Below are 20,061 nucleotides of genomic sequence, written 5' to 3'. Positions count from 1 at the left end.
TTTTATGTAAATCAAAGAGGGCAGAATTATCTGGGGCAGGGTTCTAGAGATGAAACACCACCCCCTTCAGACGCATTCAAACACTTACTGTGTTCCAGTCCCGCTGACGCATCGCGACCCTATAGCGCAGAGTAGAACGGCACCGTGAGTTTCCAAGACTGTAATTGTTTGTGGAACTAAAAAGTCCCATCTCCATCCTTCTCCAGCAGAACAGCTGGTGGTTTTGAACTGCTTACATTCTGGATTGCAGCCCAATGTCTAACCACTATACCACCAGGACTGCTGGTGGGAACACTTCGGTGCCTTTTAAAAAGAGGAGATTAAAATAATTAATTAATTAGAAATAAGTAAAAGGATATTTTTTATGTCATAGAAAAACCGATTTTGAGGTCAGGGCTAATTTCAAACTTTTAACAAAACTCAGGTGTACATCTTCCTAAATCACCAAAGGTTTTTACAACGACTTTATGAGACCGATGCCCCACATAAAACAGCTATCAATTTTTAGCAGCAACGAAGAAATGCACAACTTTCCTGCTTCTTTCCTGCTCCCCCACCCCTCCGCCACTATCAAGATCCCAATTATACTTTACAAATCCGGCTAGACCAGAGGATATGCACTGGTATAGATAGGAACTGGAAACATGGGGAATCCAGGACATGAGCCCTTCAGGACCAGTGGTATGAGTGGAGATACTGGGAGGCTGGAGGGAAGGTGGGGTGGAAAGGGGAAACTGATTACAAGGATCTACATATAACCCCCTCCCTTGAGAACCGACAACAGAAAAGTGGGTGAAGGGAGACGTTGGACACTGTAAGACATAACAGAATAACAATAATTTATAAATTATCAAGGGTTCATTGGTGAGGGCGGGGGTGAGGAGCTGATACCAAGGGCTCAAGTAGAAAAAAAATGTTTTGGGAATGATGATGGCAACAAATGTACAAATGTGCTTGACACAATGTATGGATGTATGGGTTGTGATAAGAGTTATATGTGCCCCAAATAAAATGATTTTCAAAATAAATAAACTAGACAAAATTTTTTTAAAAAAACAGCAATTTTTAGATGGATCAAATGTTTAAAGGAAAGTGGAAAAGATCTCAAAGATGAGCCAAGCAAGAGAAGTCAGTCAACCTCAACAAATGAAGAAACTGCTTTTAAAGTCTAGAAACTGGTGGGAAAGGTCATAGAATTACCATTGGTGTGATCGCTGCCGAAGTTGGAATCACAAATGATTTGGCATTTTCCATCGTCCACCAACATCTTGACTTCAGCGAGCTTTAGGCTGGATGAATGCTACAAGTGTTTCTCCAACATCCACCAGCTCCAAGAGATGATCTTTCCAGCCGTCTTTTGAGCAAGATCAAAACTAATGAAGATGATTTTATAGATTCAACTAATCAAATTGTAATTGGGGATGAGTGTTGCGTTTACCAATATGATTCAGAGAGTAAGACCCAATCAAGACCGTGGTTGACGAGGGGATCTGCGAGCCAATTAAATTCAAGGCAGAGAAGTCCGTTCCGAAGGTTATGGCAACTGCTTTTTGAGATCCCAAAGGGGTAATCTTGATAGATTTTCTTGACAGATGTAGGACAATCACAAGGGCATATTTTGAAGAGGTCTTAAAAAGAGTTTAAGGTAGGAAGAAAAGGAAAACTATATTAGTGAGAAGAAGTCCGGGAAAGTTACAAGGAGGATTTTTTTCCCCATCCCAACAATAGATCTGTTCATTCTTCAAGGGTGTCAACAGCTTGTCTCCAATGAAAATTTCTTTGGGAAATCTTAGCCCTGATCTTGCACCTTCCCACTTCTTTTTGTTCCCCTAACACACAAAGAACATGGAAAAAACACGAGTTGAGTCCAGCAGGGTGCCAAATTGCCATTTTGACTTGGTAATCCAGAGTGGGAGTGATGGGAATACCACCTTCAGAAGTGTGTAGACCTAGACAGAGGATGGGCTGAGAAACAATACTTCACGCTGTGATCATTTTGTTCAACAAAGGTGGTCTTGGGGTTTTTTTTAAATGATTTTGTAGCAATATACTTTTACTTACCCTCCTTTGACCAACACACCTACCAGCCTGAAACTCTCTGGACAAGCATCACACCAAGTAGCTCTTACATGAATATTTAGGAGGAGAATATTTATGGTGTGGTGGCCAGAAATTTGGCCCTGGGGAAATTGGTTTTCGTGTGTGGGGAGGGCAGGGAGAGGGAGATTACAGCTTTTGTTTAGGGACGTGGCCTGCAAATTAATGATCCCCTTTGAGCTGTGTGTGTGAGTCTAGGTAGACTAGAGAAAACTATAGAAATAAATTCATAGACACACATATGTGTATAAGAAAGAGATTTATATACAAGAGCAATTGAACATTGAGAAAACATCCCAGCCCAGTCCAGATCAAGTCCATAAATCCAATATTAGCCCAAAAGTCGGATAGAAATCTATAAAGTCCACTTTAGACTCACTCAACACATGCAATAACACCAAATGTAGAAGATCACAGGCCAATGGGTAGAAAGTCTTCGGATCCAGTGTCATTGGAAACATCTCAGCATTGGTAGGGTTCTCTGCATCAGGGTGGGTCCATGTGTCTTGTCAGCTGCTATGTCTCCCAGGGTGTGAGCAGAGTCTCCCACCTCCAAGGAGGAAAATATTGATTTCCCAGGATTCTCAGAAGGCCATGCCCACACAGAGGCTTCATTGGCTATCATCTGATTGACAGGCTAGACTCCACCCCTACATCCTTAATCCTCAAATAGACAAATGATTCTATAACTACCACACTGTGTTAAAACAAAAACCAACTTCCCATTTTCAGCTGTCCCCTTAATTAGGCAAACTTCCAAGCTTCCTACTTAATTAAAATCAGGAGGCTGGGGTTGAAGAAATGACGGCGACTAGATCCGGTCTGCCTAATATGCAGTAAGGACCATGTCCTTAATCTGACCTTTTTACAACATGAGGCCGAAATCATCAATACCCTGGACATGGGCTCACGGTCTCTCTGAGCCCTGCTTTTTGACTGAGCATAAACAGAAGACTTTTCCTTGTGCTGAACACCAAGCAGATGCCAGTTACCTCCCTAAAAGACCACTGTCCCAGGACTTAGGGGGCATCTTGGTGCCATGAATCCCAGGGCATCCCTTTGTTGGCTTGGCTACCCAAGCACAGCTTTCCTCTTTCCCTTCAACGGTTTTACATCTCTATGGCTTCCCTGAGCAACTTTGGGAAAGTTCATGACTGTACTCTGGATCCTGGGTCTGGCTCAGCTCTCCCTGGCCCCTGGTTCATGGGATTTGAGCAGTAACCTGTTGCCTGACCTGATTCACCAGCTTCCACAGCCTTGCGAGTCAGCCTGATCCGGCATGACCCAGGAGGATCTTCTAGACCAGTGTTTCTCAACCTTCCTGATGCTGCGACCCCTTAATACAGTTCCTCATGTTCTAGTGACACGCCCCCCCAAGCATAAAATTATTTTTGTTGCTACTTCATCACTGTAATTTTGCTACTGTTATGAATTGGGCATCCCTTATGAAAGGGTCATTCGACCCTGAAAGGGGTCAAGAGTCACAGGTTGAGAACCACTGTTCTGGACTCATCTTCATCCCTAAACTACAGATTTGGGATTCACTAGTCTGCAATCACCCGAGGCATTTCCTGGATGGTTCATGAATTCTGTGGGCAGCTACAGGAAATCGCAGAACCCCTAGGACATGAAGGAAAATACTGATGGGAGAAGTGGTGCTGGTATCGGGGAAAACGGAGTGGTATCATATTTTAGAAAAGCTTGACATTTATAGGGGCTAGCCTCATGCTGATCATTCCACAAGAAATTATCTTTGTAGGTATGAATAAGCTTAGGCCAGAATTATTCTATAATAAAATAGCTCTTATTATAATTAATCATTAATCTTGATCAGATGTCTCCTCTGGGCATGACCCTGTCCTTAACATTCAGGTAAGAAATATAGATATTACCTGACCATGTAACACTTTTGGTTCCAGTGTTAAAAAATGGCACATTATAGGAATCCCGAAATACAATAATCTTTTCTAAAGAAAACCTATTAGTCACTCTCCTAACAGTTACTGTATGTTTTTTCTCTAATCAAAGTCCTACATTTGTTCCCTCCCTCTGTGCTGCTCATTGTCCATTGATTCTTCCTTATCCGAATTATTCACTAATCTCAAATTGTCCCAAGTATAATCAGACAGACAATTGGATGGATGGCCTTGCATTTAACAAATGAAAACAAAGATATGGAGCAATATATCTTTAAAATGTATATTTCAGTAAGATTAGGAGCCCGAGCGCCACCGTGATTACTCATTGGCCTTATTTCTTAAGGTCAACAGTTTGAAACCACCAGCTGCTCCTGAGGAGAAAGACCCCTGTAAGCAGTTACAGGATCAGAAACTTACTGGGAAGTTCTACCCTGTCCAATGGAGTAGCGATGAGTAGTCGTCGACTCAATGGCAGTGAATATAGGTTTTTGGTTTTCGGTAAGATTCTTTTTAGTGGCAATCTTTTTCATATCTTTTAAAACACTGCAGGGTGCAGAAATGTTGAAAAAGAGAGTCGGCATAGGTAGGCCTTTCACAATGGTATTTGGGAGAAAAAAAGAAAAGTGGAATCCCTTTACACGTACCTGGTGAAAGTTCTATACTTGAAATTCAAGCTTAGGGAAAATATCCAGACAAAATGGAAAAGGACACAAGAAGAGTGTCCTCATACCCCCAGCTAAGTCTCAAAATCAGCATTGTGGAGTTGACAGAACCCTGAGATGTCTCCCTAAATCCCCAAGTCTAGCAAAAAGGAAACAGAATGGGCCCCTTATTGTCCTGTTCTTCTGCCAGGGGAGGAATGGAACACTGGGGGGTTGAGGGGGCCAGGCCGACTTACTGAGACAGACAGAGGGGGAGGGGGAGAAATCAACACAGTGAGATAGCTATCCAACGCCCCAAGGCACTTCACAAGGAAATAAATAGTAGATGGCCCTCAAACTGTCCTCTGTTCCTAGTAGAGGGTCTTTCACAACATCCCAGAAAATACACCCCAGTCAGCTGAGCTCTCTCCTAATCTTCATAATTCTCTACAGAAGAAACACAAATTTCTTAAGCCCCAAATGCAACTTAGATTGGGAAACAAATGGGCCTCCCCTAGAAGGACAGCGTATCAAGAGTCATCCCCATCATCACACAGTGGAAAGAGCCGGAAGGCAAAGAAACAGCATGGCAAGAATGCCAACATAATGCAGCCACAAACACAAAACTAAACCACGGAAATAACAAGCCCTGCAGACACCAGGAAAACACTGCACCAGGGAAAAAAGCAGAGCTCAGGAAGCAGGAGGAGATTTCTCACAAATAGATTTTAGGCCACAAAACAACTTAATAAAAACAGAGTTCAATAAGACCAAGGCAAAGCTAACAAAACAATAGGACTGAAAAGGAGTTGCAGAACTCAAGAAATAAGTCGAAGGCTTCCATTACTATGAAACTTATACATTAGGAAAAAACACATACAAAATAGATAGTATCAAAATTTAATTATTGACATAGGAAATAATCATAGTGAACTCAGATTAAAAGATGAAGGATGAGCCAATATAAAGATAATTGGAGTTTCTGAGGTAGAGCAAGAAAATGAAGACATTATAGTGGAAAACATACGAATGCGTTTTTTTTAACTTTTAATTTTGCATTATGTGGGGGTTTACATTTCATATCATCACATTTATATTCAACAATGTGAACAACTTTTCAAGCTTCCCAATAACTTGCCCCACCCACCCCTCGGCCTTTTTAGCTCATCTTTCTCCTGCTGTTGTTGTTAGGTACCCTGCAGTCAGTTCTAACTCACAGAGACCCTCTGCATAACAGAACAAAGTGCGACCTGGTCCAGCACCATCCTCACAGTCTTGGCTACCTTTGAGCCAATGCGTCAATCCACCTCCTAACAGATCTTCCTCATTCACTCACCCTCTGCTTTACGAGACTGGTCCCTCCTGATACATGAAAAGAAGTCTCCCCATCCTTGCTTCTAAGGATCATTCTGGTTGGATTCCTTCCAAGATAGATTTATATAGATTTGTATAGAGGCATATTGTTTTGGAATTTACGACTCGTCTTTGAGGGTAGGGAGTGTATCGCAAGTCGATCCTTAACAGTGATCAACAACCTGTGAAGCATGATCATCTCCAACAGGACAGTGTCTGGCAGCAAAACTGGGTACTCCTCTCATGCATCCCAGTTCCCATCCCTTCTCCTGCTCTCCTCTATCAATTCCTGTCATCCTTGAGGTGGGAGAAAGCCCGCCTGATCCACAACGGAGGGTTTGTTTGTCACTTGGCAGATGTTCCCCAGTTGGTAATTTAACTATCAAAGAAAAATAAAAGGTACTGCAACTTGTGTAAGATCCTAGCATTTCGTGGAAACTCTGTTGTTCTTGGATGTATCTCCCTCTCAGTTGCCTGGGGAACTGCATTTTCATATCACACATCAAGTAATTCTTCCCTGAATGTAATTGTAGTTTTTCTGATACCATGGAAAAAGCTGTTCAAGTGTTTGACTTCTGCAAAATATGAACATCATTAGTGACAGTGATGGATCCGAAGCGATTTTGATACCTTTTTAAAATCCCGCTCACTTGTGAAATAACCTGAGAACGAACCCTGTACACATTTAAAAGCTCTTCATTTCCAAATGAGGTGTCTAGCACCTTACGGACATGTGAATCTGCCATGATCATCGGGAGGTGTTTTTAATCATTTATTTCAATAGTCATCACACTTCTTTTCTCTGGCCAGGGAGAGACCAAGGCTGCACCTTAGATGGTTGCTCATGAGCTTCCAAGACCCTCCTTACGGCTCATCCGAGTAGAAGGGGGAACCTTGTCTTTGTGAACAATGCTGAGCCAGTAGACCTTTGGTGTCCCCTGAGACTGTGGCCCTGATCCCCCAGCCCCCTGGTTCATTCCCTCAAGAGAAGTTTTCATAGCTTTGTGACTTGGACTTTGTGGCTTCCACACTCATGGGTACATTTGCAACAAATACGTGCAGCACATAAGCAAATATACTCCCACTCTCCCTTCCACACCTGTTCAGTCTGAATGCATATCTAAGCATGTATTATGTTTTCATTTCATCCCATGATTTGGTTGGTCTTTTTTGGTCATCAGCGTTTACTACATCAGTTCTATTCTTGCGATGGTCTCTAAATTCAGGTGGCATATACTCAAGGTTGTGTACGCTTATACTCTTGCAGATCTGCTTCAATTTCCTTCAGCTTCAACCTGAACTTGCATTTAAGCCATGCGTGGTATGTTCCACACTCCGTCCCTCGCCTTGCTGTGGCTGCTGATATTGGCCTAGTCCATCATCTCTTTCCCTGGTTCCGTCGTCACGCTGATGAAGCAGACTGAGGCGGACTAGACTTGCTAGATGTGAGTGTCTAGAATGGGAAGCAGAACGGGGAAATTACAGCTCTTCGCTCTGATAGAAAGTTAAGCTGCCTTTGGGAAACAAGGACAGTGTGCACGTTGCATAGCGACCACCTCTCTTACCTGCCGAAGTCAGAAACAAAGATGCCCTGGTCAAAGGTGGCAGCCAACCATGTCACTTAGAATGTGTGTCATCCTCCACAATCCTGGCAGCGAGAGCATCTCCTACATCTGGCTCCTGCGGCGAGGGGGGGGGGGCGGCGTGGCAACTCTTCTGAGGCCCCATTCAGAACTTTGGTTCATAACTTCCCCCCATGCCAGTATCCTGAAAGGTCAGGCAACCACCTCGATTTTACAAATTCTGGTCAGTCTCACTTTCTATTTCATCTATCCTGACTGAACTGGTTAGAGCCACTTTGAAGGCCTGCCTGGACTGCAGAGGTGATGAGCAGAGCTCCTTGAACCATGAGGCAACCTTGAGAGGGGTGCACAAAGGGTGGCAGGAGAGAAAGGACGAGGGAGCTGGCTCCCGATAACTGCAGAGTTACCGTGCAATCCAGGAGGATCTACCCCAGAATTTGACAAGAGAGGAAACAGCCCTCTTCTGTGTTTATGGCTTTCTTCTAGAGGAACTGAGGCCCCAGGAGTTTGCATTTAAGCAGCGCATTTCAAGCTTCAATCATCCAAGTACCATCTGGCTCCCGTGACTGTCCTTATTTCTGAGAATATTTTAAAATCTCTAGGATTCACCTCTTAACAAAGATTTTGAGGGAAGTACAGAAAAGTGCCCACCTTTGTGTAAAACTTAACCTAACCCAAACCCACTGTCATTGAATTGATTCCGATTTATCCGAACCCTATAGGACAGAGTAGGACTTCCATCATAAGCCTCCCAAGGCTATAAATCTTTCTCCAATGGAGCGGCTAGTGGGTTCAAACCCCAGACATTTTGGTTAGCAGCCAAGTGCTTAAACACTGTATAACCAGGGTTCCTGATAAGACTTAAACTAGTCTTAAAATAGATTTAAATCATCTGATATCAAAAGGCTCAAGTAGAAAGATAATGTTTTGAAATTGATGATGGCAACAAGTGTACAAGTTCACTTTATATAATTGATTTATGGATTGTGATAATATATATAATGATTAGAATAACTATAAAAATGATTTAATATTCAAAACAAAAAGATTTAATAACTGGAAACAAACAAACAGACTCAAATCATGAAAAAGAACAAGACCCTGAATTAGGCTGAGGTTTCCAGAGAGAGAAAACCAGGACACTCACATTTCTATCAAGGAAGTGGCCCAGCCCAGTCCACCCCAACTCAAGTTCACGGGTCAGATGCTAGCTGGACCAAGCTCTCCACACTTCTGAAGCTTCTGGCAGATGAAGCAGGACAGTCAAGCAGGAAGCTGGGAGGTCGTAGACCAGAAGGTGCAAAGTTGCATGGATCCATGACAGGGCCCCGACCACTCCCAGGGCTGGCAGACCACAAGGGTGGCACACAGGACCTAGTTCAGTGGGAAGGAAAGGGGCAAAAGAGGGTTTCCCAGAGTCTCTCCTAAAAAGGTCTCGCCCCCAAGGAGGTGTTATCAGGCACATGATTGATAGGATGGATTCTCTCTCTACCCTCGCACAGGTGCAACAAGTTGGCCTAAAATCTAACCATCACAGACCCTTTGGCACCTATGCTGGGAAGAGTATCCAGCTAAACAGGAATCACGTAAAATCAAAGAAATGACCAGAAGGTCGTGAAACTCAACCCTCACTCAGCTTCCTTCATGAAATTTCCTCAAGTTGAGAAGTCCACAGCTGGTGGCAGGTTAATCCAGTCCCAGTAACTCTGTGAGCAGTAGCAGAGGCTGAACAGAAAAGGGTGCCTTGTTAAGGGTTTTTAAAGGCATCTGTTCTACTTTAGGAAATGGAGTGGCAGGAAGAACAGACTGGGATTGAACCAGGTCTATTCCCATAGACAGGTCTGCTCGGGAGAGCCATGGCAGGGCAGTTCCTCCCGTCCTCAGGGATGCTGTGAGTCCACACTGACTCAACGGCAGTGAGCTCTGCACATGTCATTTCCACTCATAACAACAAAAAAATTCGCTATTGAGACCTGGGACAAAGCTCTGTTGATCTAATCAGACCCTGATGAGTGGTCCTGGTTTTCTCTGCCACCCACAGAAGATGACATTTAAAACAGAATCCTCATTTTCATAATTTTCTTTGACTGTCTCAGCCTTTCAGTTGAGGTGCCCGATTTTAATGACTTGGGTCTGTCAGCAAGTTGAAGACCCTCACCAGCTGGAGTAAGAGATGCCCGAGAAAGCACTTATTTCCCCTTTTTAAAATTTAATTTTCAACAGGTCTGTTGGCATATAATTCACATATCATACAATGTAATAGTTCCATCATATGAGGAGTGGTACGGTCATCACTGCAATCAATTTTAGGGTTACTTCTCCCTCTTAATTCCCCTCTTACCACGTATGCCGATTTAAACTAAAATATTAGCTTCTGACGAACTCAGCTACTTTCCTGTGAAGGATGCAGACACCGCAATAGCACCGTGACCTGTGCACTTAATGTTCCCCCCAAGGGAGTCCCCCAAGAGCACACTGCAGCTTGAAGCAAGATTTGAAAGTTAGCCTGAGCTTAATAGGGTCCAGCCCACACTCCAGGGAAGAAAAGTACTATCTTATCTCTGTTATCAGATGAAGAGAACAGAGCAACATACACTGTCAAGTTTAAATAAACACAAAAGGGTGATTTGTAGAGAATGGGGCACGAAAAACATTTCCTCATGAGCTAGCCACCTGGTGATGGGTTTGGGTGTCCTGGAAGACCTTGAGAAGTTAGGATGATGGCTCCCTTTTACAAAGGAAAGAACTGGTTTTTGTAGACAGTATGTGAGCAGTCTGCTTAGGTGAAAGGTTTGACCACCGACACCCAGACTGGACCAAACTGCCACTGTGGTCCCCGAGCGGAAAGAAGAGCCCACTCTGAGCAGCTGTCTCTGTCATAGCACAGAACGAAGGCACGCCCCTCCTCCCGTGACCCAGGATGCGCTCTGGGCAACCCCAAATGTTCAGGGTCTGGTTTTACCAGCTCTAGCCTGGCCCCAGATTGCTTCCCCTTGGTATGGAGCAGAAAAAATACCAGGAGTGGGGCGTTGGGGATGTGTTGCCAATAAACACCGAATTTCCCACAAATGGGCTCTGAAGCCATGTTCAGCATCTCTCTGGGCCCACAAAGGCTTTGGTTTTGCTGCATTTCTTTGTTTTATTTTAACAGTCTCCTCGGACTTCAAGGAGACAGCCATGCGGCATTTGTGTTGGAAAGCGCACAGGCTGAAGTCTGACCGACGTGAACTCCAAATCCTTTACTGTGTGAGCTTGGGGAAAATCACTTCTCTGGGCTGCGATTTCCGTCCTGACTAAAGGGGAAAGTTGATTTGGAAATCAGAAATGATGTATGCAGGAAACCGGGTAACTGCACCGTAAGTCATAGTATGGTCAAAACACAGAATTGCCCTTCTCTTTTTCTCTGTTCAGAATCTTTCCCCACTGGCTTTCATGAAAACAAGAGCAAGCTTTCCATCTTTCTCAAGGAGGAGGAAGGGAACAAAGGCAAAAGAGCCTGCCTGGTGTTTGTGTGCCTGCACCTGTCTATTCACTTATTAGTGTCACCATTTCCTGAGAATCAATACGATTATTTGCCCCTGGACACAGTTTCCCGGCAACACACATCTTAAACCAATTCAGGTGAATTTCCTCTGTCATTTATGGGCACCTGGCTCCGGCATTGAGTGGTTCTTTGCAACCTTCCATAAATATTAGTATTAGGCCTGCTTCAGGGAAATGAACAAATGTTATGTTTATACACAGTCTTTCTCTTGGGGTTTGTATAATACTGAGCAAAGAAGCCATCAGTATCTGTGAAGGCAGCGGGGTGGGATACAAACACAGTCAATTCAGTCCCAGATTCAGCCCCCCAGTTAATACTCACCAAGCATTGCTAATGATCAGAAGAAATGCAGGAAATAATCTGATTTTGCTATACAGGGGTCTATGCTGACATTTTCTCTTCCTTCCCACTGGGAGAAGGCTGGTAAGTACTTCAATGCAGGACGACAGCCCAGTTATTGCTGAACCAGTCAGCAAACAGTATATAAATTTCACATGTTTTAAGTGTAAATATTCTGCACTTTAAATTCTCTTTACCCTTCCGAATCTGATTTTTTTTTTTCAAATCCAGGTTGTCTGAATCCCTGGGGACAGGACATTTACTTTTATACCCATGAACAGGTTTTGGGGAGAGCGAAGCACGTTTTTCATATTTTGAACAATGACATACAGATTTTTCTTGGAAAAGGTAATGGCCATAATTTTTGAAAGGATCAAAGTCCCGCCTCTAATGCTAGACTTGCATTGCTGTGATTTCTTTGAAATTGGGTTTCCTATGTAAAAACGGTTGTGCTTTGCATTACATTGTTACGGTCCACTGATAACCTTTTTTCCACTCACCACTCTTAAAAGAATGTGTCCAGGTTACAACAAAATTTTCATAAGCACTCTTTAAAAAAGTGTTTTCTCTTATTCAATCAATTCTATCAAGCCTCTTATTAGCTATAAAAATGACACGAGAGACAAGTGTGAGTGGCTCTGATTTCACAAGGGGGAAGGAGAATCAAACTCAAACACACACACCCCGCACCCTCCCCCCCAAGGCTGATTCTTACGGGGCTGACATCAGACATGCCCTCAATCCTCCAGCCTTCTTTACCAATTGGGACACCAACTCTCCTTCCCTAGGCCCTCTCTGCTGGGTTCAATAATCTGTCGCAATGGCCATGTAAAACTCACAGACCATACAATGACGGAGCTTATTAGGAACGTCAATGGGTTACAAATCAGGATCACAAATGCTCAAGATAAAGTTATTTGGTCAGAAGTGCCTCTTCTCATACTTGTAAGCACACCTCTCTCGGGTTCTCTCTCAGCCATGTGGCCTTTGCCCCTTGCCCTACTTGGGCAATTTTACAAAGCTCTTTTAGCACTGCCAATGAATGCTCAAAAGGCATTCCTCTCCAGCTCAAACTTCAGCCTGCAGGAACTCAGCTCTGGTTGCATGGGTTGGCAAGGCTAACCGCCCCACCACCACCACCCCGACAAATGGCTGGGAGGCATCGCACTCAGCAAGCAAGCCTCCTGCAAGCAGGTGCTCAGCCGTCTTGCTCCAGGAGCCAGGGCGCCCACCCCTCTGCTTCATGCTCTTGGTGCTGCTATTGATGCTTCTCTGCCATCACCGCTTTGTCTCCTGGGTCAGGGCTTTCCCAAAGGACACGCTCCATTTCTAGCCCTTCTCTCTTCATGCGAGTGATTCTCCCCCTTCCCACTCCTGAGATGGCTCCTATGAAACCTAGCAGGATAGCAGGATTGGCCCACATTAGAGTCCCACGGTTCACCCACCCATGGGTGCCATGCACCTCATGGACATTCTTAGCAAGCTATCCACTTGGCAGGCCACAAACACTTCATATTTGCATAAGCCGACTCAGTCGTTCTATAGGAATTACAAAGACCAGGGGTAAAAGAATCATGTAAAATAATTCACTGCACCACATTAGAGATGGGGTCTCAACTCACCATTAACTGTCATTCAAAGACCCACCCACCCCACTGCCATCGAGTCAATGCACAATCATAGTTAGCCTGTAGGACAGGGCAGAACTGCCCCTATGAGTTTCCGATACTACGGCTTTATGTACAGGAAGAGAAAGCCCTGTGCTTCTCCCCAGGAGAGGAGTGGCTGGTGGCTTTGAACTGCCGGCCTTGCAGATCCCAGCCCAACACATAGCTGTTACTCCACCAGGGCCCCCATCACTCAACAACAGGCACTTTGACCTTCGTAAGAGCCTTACCGTTGTACCAGAAAAATAATTTTGTTTTTATGATGCTTTCCCTTTTTCGGTACTTTAAAAATCTAATGTCTCCTGTTTTATAGGCACAGAGATACCGAAATACCACAAGTATAACAAAAGTTGTGATATCTTTAACCATGAAATAAAGAACTCACCATCATAGAGGTTGAAAAGGTACTGTTAATTTGGATAAATCAGAAACATTTGATGCTGATATGCGAGAAAACGAAAAGGCTCTGTAGTGATTTAAAGTCGTGGAAAAATGAATTTCTGAGTGTAATTTTGGGGGCCTCGGAACCAATTGTTTTGTTTTCCATGATTCCTTATGGGGAAAACATGTTCAGTTTTTGAACTCTTCATTGTTTGAACATGAATTTGGAAGAAATTGAGTTCAACAACCACGGTACCCCCAAAACTCAAGGGACATTTGAAAGGAACGTGATTTGTGGTCCCTGGAGGCAGTCCAAATGCCATTGGAACATGGAGTCAATCCAAGACCACAGAAGGCTTCAGGAAGCCTGGGACAGATGAGCAACCTCCCTCAGAGTGTGTAGCCTTAGATGGAGGATCTACTGTAAACACTTGCTTCACATTGTAACATTTTTGTGTCATAAAGGGTTTTGATAATTTTCAAGCAATACTTTCTGACCTGTGCTCTGATATGCATACATATATTAATCGTTCATCAGCACGACATGGCGAAAACTCAAACAGAAAGGATGTGTGTATGACAGAGAGAATAATAAAACCCAGGTCATGAAGATAGAGATCTCAGCTCCGAGCCACTCCGGGGCTCGGGAGTCAGTAAATGCTATTGATAAATGAAGTTTGCATTTTAAATAAAATTCACTTCCAGTTAAAACAAATGGAAAAAGAAGCAAATTAAGTTTACAGCTAGCCCAGTGTGTGTAGGAAGCAGTCGAAAGAAGTAGGCTAGATACTCCTCATGGGAAATGATTGTGTGTGTGTGTGTGTGTGTGTGTGTGTTTTAATTTCCTGAGCCAGTTGTTAGCTAGCCAGTAAATGGCAAGGGGAGAAGAGGCTGTAAGTGGAGAGAAGGTGGTCTTAAACACCAGAGAGGTCGAGACAGGCTTCCTTACACATCTCCCCAGCACAGAGGAAGGTGAAGGGCATGTGGGACACATTTCCTTATCAATAAGGGAGATCAGCAATAATGAAAAGGCTGGGTGGAGAAAGACAAGAGATTCAAACAACCTGCACAATGAAAGACTTGTTTTGGATCTGAGACAAAGACTCAGTTTGACATCTGGAGGACTGGGACGCACCTACCTGAAAGGGAAGAATCATACAGAGGACCAGCCAGTAGCAGAAGACGCACCTGAGAGCCAGCCATTGGTGGGAAGTCCACCATTAGCCAGGAGAAGGCAGCACGTTGTTTTTCAGGCCCTCAAAGACTTGCTCCAGGCCCTGTGCACTTCTTTCTCAAAGTATCCCCCCTTCAATAAACTCACTCTTTCTGATCAAACCTTTTCTCCAACTCTTGTCTGAATGTCGTCCCTCACCTGAACTCGTTCTTGCCAGCAAGACAAGAATGGAGGAGTGGAGAGGCTTGAAACACTGAGCGTCTTCCCGGGAACAGTCTGCAAGCGTGCCTTTGTCAGGGACTGCCAGGCCTCCTGGCAGAGCAGCAGGCAGACAGGCAGGCACTGGCCGGCTGAGCTCCACGCCCCGGGGCAAGCTTGCCCTTCCGCTGTGGCTGTGGAGCACCCTCCACAGACTCCCCACACCAGACCCCACGCGGGCGATTTCCCACAAAGAGCAGGGCATTTCATTGTTCTTTAGCCCGAGATGTCTAAATGTCCCTCCAAACAAAATTCTGTTAGCAGACCCATCTTCAGAGTTCCCTGTGACCGATTTTTCAAAGACGCTAAAAAATACATATGACAAAAGGAGGGGGGAAACGCTAGATATTTCAGTGTTTTTAACGTCTATTCTCTTATTTCCAGTTATGTGCACCCCTGTACCCCAGGCTTCATGCTGTGCCCTAGTCTATGCCACAATTCAGCCACTGAGGGCGTATGAACATCTTGTCTTTCCCCACCCAGCTCTTTGACTGTCTGGTCTCTTTCATTGAGAAGGCAATGTGTCGTCTGCCCTTCCCCTCCCTTTGTGCAGGAGAAGTAAGTGGGGACACTTGTCCCCGCCTCTCCTTTGTATGAGGATTCCTGCCTTCACTCACCTCTTTTCCCGCCGCCCATTTGCTTCTTGCCGACACTACGGATGGACACTGTGGCTGCAGCAATGCACACAGGCACACTTGTAAAGTTGGCGCAGGCGCAGGACCTTTTCCTCCTATTGGGTCTAGGGTCTCTGTGGGTCCTAACCGATTCATGGCACCTACCAGCAGCTAACACTATGGGGACACTGAGATCTCCTATCGACACTGAGAAAAGGGCCCAGATGGAGGAGTCCTGAAATCCTATGACTGACTTTTTCATCGTCAGGTAATCCTTGTAAAAATTAAGCAATCATAAAAAGTGGTATTGTGAAAACCCCTAATTGTAAGGGTTTTTGGGGCACGAAGCGGAATTAAAGATCCAATTGGTAAAGTTTTAGAAGCAGGCTTTATTGAGAAGCTTGCAGACGGGTTCAGTAACTCACGTATTGAGCTAATGAAACCGCGCGAGGGGAATTTCTGGCTGCGTTTTTATATCCCCTGGTGGCAGGCACAGCTGCATACAGGGACTTCAAAGGGAAGCGCTCATTAATTTTATCTATAGGTCCGGGATGGGTGGAATAAACACATCTTCAAGGGATGCAGGGAAGTGGTCGTTAATCTTATCTATAGGTACCGGGGCAGGTGAAGTAAACATATCTTCAAAGAACATTCTTTCTCGGGGATATCTGGTTTTCAGCGAGGGGAGGGGAGGCCGATGTGAGGGAGGCCCATGAGAGGTGAGTTCTGAGAACCAAGAAGGTGCTGGATTCAAAATGGAGTCCCTTGTGCCAAGACCAGGCACTAATAAAATTATTTTTTTTAAAAAGTGGTATTGTGTGCTCTGGAAGGAAAAAAAAAAAAACGACAAAGAATTCCTATACACTTCAACCAAATTCCCGAAATAGCAACATTTTACTGCTTGGCCTTCGGATTCTCCCTCTTACATCTACCAGGACCGTATATGGGCCAGTTCAAAGTGTTTTCTTTACAACCGGTTCCTGTATATGGCCTGGGAGACTCTCTAGTGCATTTGTTTTCTGTGTCGTAGGGTGGAAAGGAGACCCCAATAACAATCCATAACTTAAGGAGAGCATTTGTTAAATTTTAAAAGGGACAAAAACAACACAAAGACACAGGCATATTATTTGGATGAGGGAGGTTATTAGCACGAAGGCATAATGGCTTCCGGGGAGCCACAGTCAGGATGCTAGTTAAATAAGGCCCAGGACAAAGGGATTGTCACAAATCCATGAATAGGCAGATTAATACATCATAGTTACACGTGGGACCACAGAAGCAGGGACAAGGCCAGGGTTGCAACGTGTACATTATGTTCGATGGAAGAGCTTACAAGAGTGGCCCAGGCCTTCCCCCCAAGGCAGTCACGGCACAACTGATGGGTTCATGATTCATTCCCCCAGTGCTTTCTCCAGGACGGTGATCTCCCCTCAAGGGCACACACAGGAAAGCCCCCAAGAGAGACCACCCCTCCCTGGGATGGTACAAGTGGAGGAGGTAATCCACTTTCCAATTAACTCTGTCTGAGGGCAGGATTTTCCTACAGCCTTGGTCAGTGATCAGAGGAAATTCAATGGAGGTTTAATCTATGCGGGGACTCTGCAAATGGATTTTGGGCTGCCACTGTCATGCAGAGTCTTCTTTGAATCAAGTTGCTCAGAATTTAAGCTCTAATACACCTGTATTACAACTTATTTAAGGAGGTACCCCCCCAAAAAAAAACCAGATTTTTTTTTCTTCCAAAGCTATGTATTTAAATAAATAAAAATTAAAAAAAACAAGCTCATCACCTTCAAAGTACTTTCCATGGCACTTAGTACGTTTGTCAAATCTGCGAACCCATTCTTGGCAACATTTTCAAGCTCATCTGTTTGGATCGCTGGCAGCCCCTCACTCATTATTTTCATCACCTCATCTACATCATCAAATCACTGTCCATTCATATCTGTCTTCATTCACGGAAACAAAAAGAAGTCGCATGGAGTACAGTCAGGTGAGTCAGCTATGTGGGGCAAGAGAGGCATGCTGTTTTTTGCCCAAAACTGGCGCACTGAGTCAGATGGCTGTCTGAGCAGGTGCATTGTCATGGTGGCAAAACCAGTCCCCTGTCTGCCACAAATCAGGTCTTTTTTGCACAGTTACACAATCTTTTCAGAAACTCTAAACAGAAAGTCTAACAGTCTGACCTGGTGGAAGGAACTCCAAATGCACTATCCCTTCACATCACATCTGGTTTGGGGGGTTACCCCCTCATACACCATGTCAAAAAGGGTAGCTTTGGCATCCTCAAGGGATACAAATCATGGTTATTTTAAATGTTCTTTGAGTTTGGAGAACAAAAAGAAGCCTGAAAGGGCAAGATTAGGGCAGTAGAGTAGATGAGGTGAGGTTTCCAATGAAATTCTCATCAACAAAACTCCCTTGAGAGGACCTAATGCCGGGGGTTTAAGTGGAGAAGAAATATTTTGAGAATGATGAGGGCACTGAATGTACAAATGCGCTTTACACAATTGATGTATGCATGGATTGTGATAAGAGTTGTATGAGCCCCTAATAAAATTATTTAAAAAAAGAAAAAAAAACTCCCTTGAAGCTTTTGAAAATGATGATGGCAACATGTACAAATGTGCTTGATACAATTGATATATGGACTGTTATAAGAGCCCCTAATAAAATGATTTATATTTTAAAAAGCTCCCTTGAAGCAACGCTTGTGGCTTTTTCCTCACCCATAAGGCTCGGTTTTTGATGGTCTTCTACTTCTTCCAGTAAGTCTGCCGTGATCTTCCTGTGTCCTCCTGTAACAGCAGAACTGTGGCTCGGGAATGACCAGGGGGCCCTCTTGGGAGAACTTGAAAGAGCAAAAATTTATTAGCTGGCAACCCAGAGGGACTAGTGTTCCCTCTGAATGTTGGCTGGGGGTTGCTTTTCTGCTTTATCTGCAAGAGTCAGGTCACAGAAGGGAATTAGACAGAGGTTTCTAGTGCTGACATGGTCATTAGTAAAGGGGTCCTGCGTGTTCAGGAATGAGGAAGTACATGGGGTGTGGCAGTGCCTTGATTTTTTTTTCTACAAAGGTTAAAACACCCTCCTAAGATTTTCCTTACACTCCAAGATCATCTATCAAGATAACCCCTTTGGAATCCTAAAATAGTCGCCATCAGCTTCCGAGTGGACCTCTGTGCCTTGAATTGAAGTGGCCCAGCACAGCCCTCAGAACTCAGCTTCGATCAGACCTTTTGTTTTCAAGGCACCCTAAGGACACTAAAGGGAGCCCTGGTGTCATAATGAGTTACATATAGGTTGCTAACCACAAGGACAGCAGTTCAAAACCAGCAACCAGTCCACAGGAGAAAGCTAAGGCTTTCTATTTCCCTAAAGGGGTACAGTCCCAGAAACCCAGCAGGGGCAGCTCTACCCCGTCCTATAGGTCGCTATGAGTCGGAATTGATTGCGGAGCAGTGAGTTTTGATTTGGGGTTTTGGTTAAACAGACGAAGGCAAGTGTCATACCGAGAGAACTGGTCTTCAGCCATCCACCACAATCGCAGATACACATACATGTTTCAACACGTTTTGTTTAGAACAAAACAGAGCATGTATGAGCTGGAGCCTAGTAGCAGTCCTTGGTGACTTACCCTCATAAAAGCAGTGGGACAACCATCAGGAGAAAAGATGAGGTAAGGAATTACAGCGCTAATGTCCTCTGCTTGGGAAGCAGGAGGCAGGTACACTCTGTCTGATGCCTGGGGCAAAAGCTGAGCCCTCAGTCTGCGGATGGAAGATTCTTTTTAAAAATCATTTTATTGGGGGCTCATACAACTCTTATCACCATCCATCCATCCATCCATCCATTATGTCAAGCACACTTGTACATATGTGGCCATCATCATTCTCAAAACATTTTCTTTCTACTTGAGCCCTTGGAATCAGCTCCTCATTTCCACCTCCCTACCTTCCCTCCCTCATGAACCCTTGATAATTTAGAAATTTTTTTGTTCATTTCTTCCGACCGCTGTCTCCTCTCTGTCTGGACAGTCAGGCGCGTGGATTGAAAGGCCCCTCTTCAAAGCAGAAAACTGGCCAGGCCAAATGGAGCCAAGACGGAACACCACAGCTCAGGCAGTGAAACTTTGAGTTCCGGTACACAGAGCACCGCAAGAAGCTGGCAAACTGTTCTCGGGATGGCAGATGGTTTCCCCAACCCCAGGCGCCTTCTTTTAAAAACCCTACACCCTGACCCCAGGGCCAGACTTCCCCGACCAGCCTCACTAGGGGGAGCGCCTTCCCTCTAATAAAGCTATTTCTGTTTCTGCTCTCCTTTTGTCCTGTCAGTTATGTTTGTCCTGTCAGTTTACCTTACACTTTCGCCCACTTTTCTGTTGTCCATCTCCTGGGAAGGGTTATTTGTAGATCCTTGTGATTGATTCCCCTTTCTGCCCCCACCTTCCTCTTCCCCTCCTGGTATGGTATGGCTACTCTCATTATTGGT

This window comes from Echinops telfairi, unplaced genomic scaffold (assembly GCF_000313985.2).
Source record: "Echinops telfairi isolate 266 unplaced genomic scaffold, ASM31398v2 ScPeMD7_18;HRSCAF=68, whole genome shotgun sequence".
Lineage (NCBI taxonomy): Eukaryota > Metazoa > Chordata > Mammalia > Afrosoricida > Tenrecidae > Echinops > Echinops telfairi.
This window is presented reverse-complemented; position numbering follows the sequence as displayed.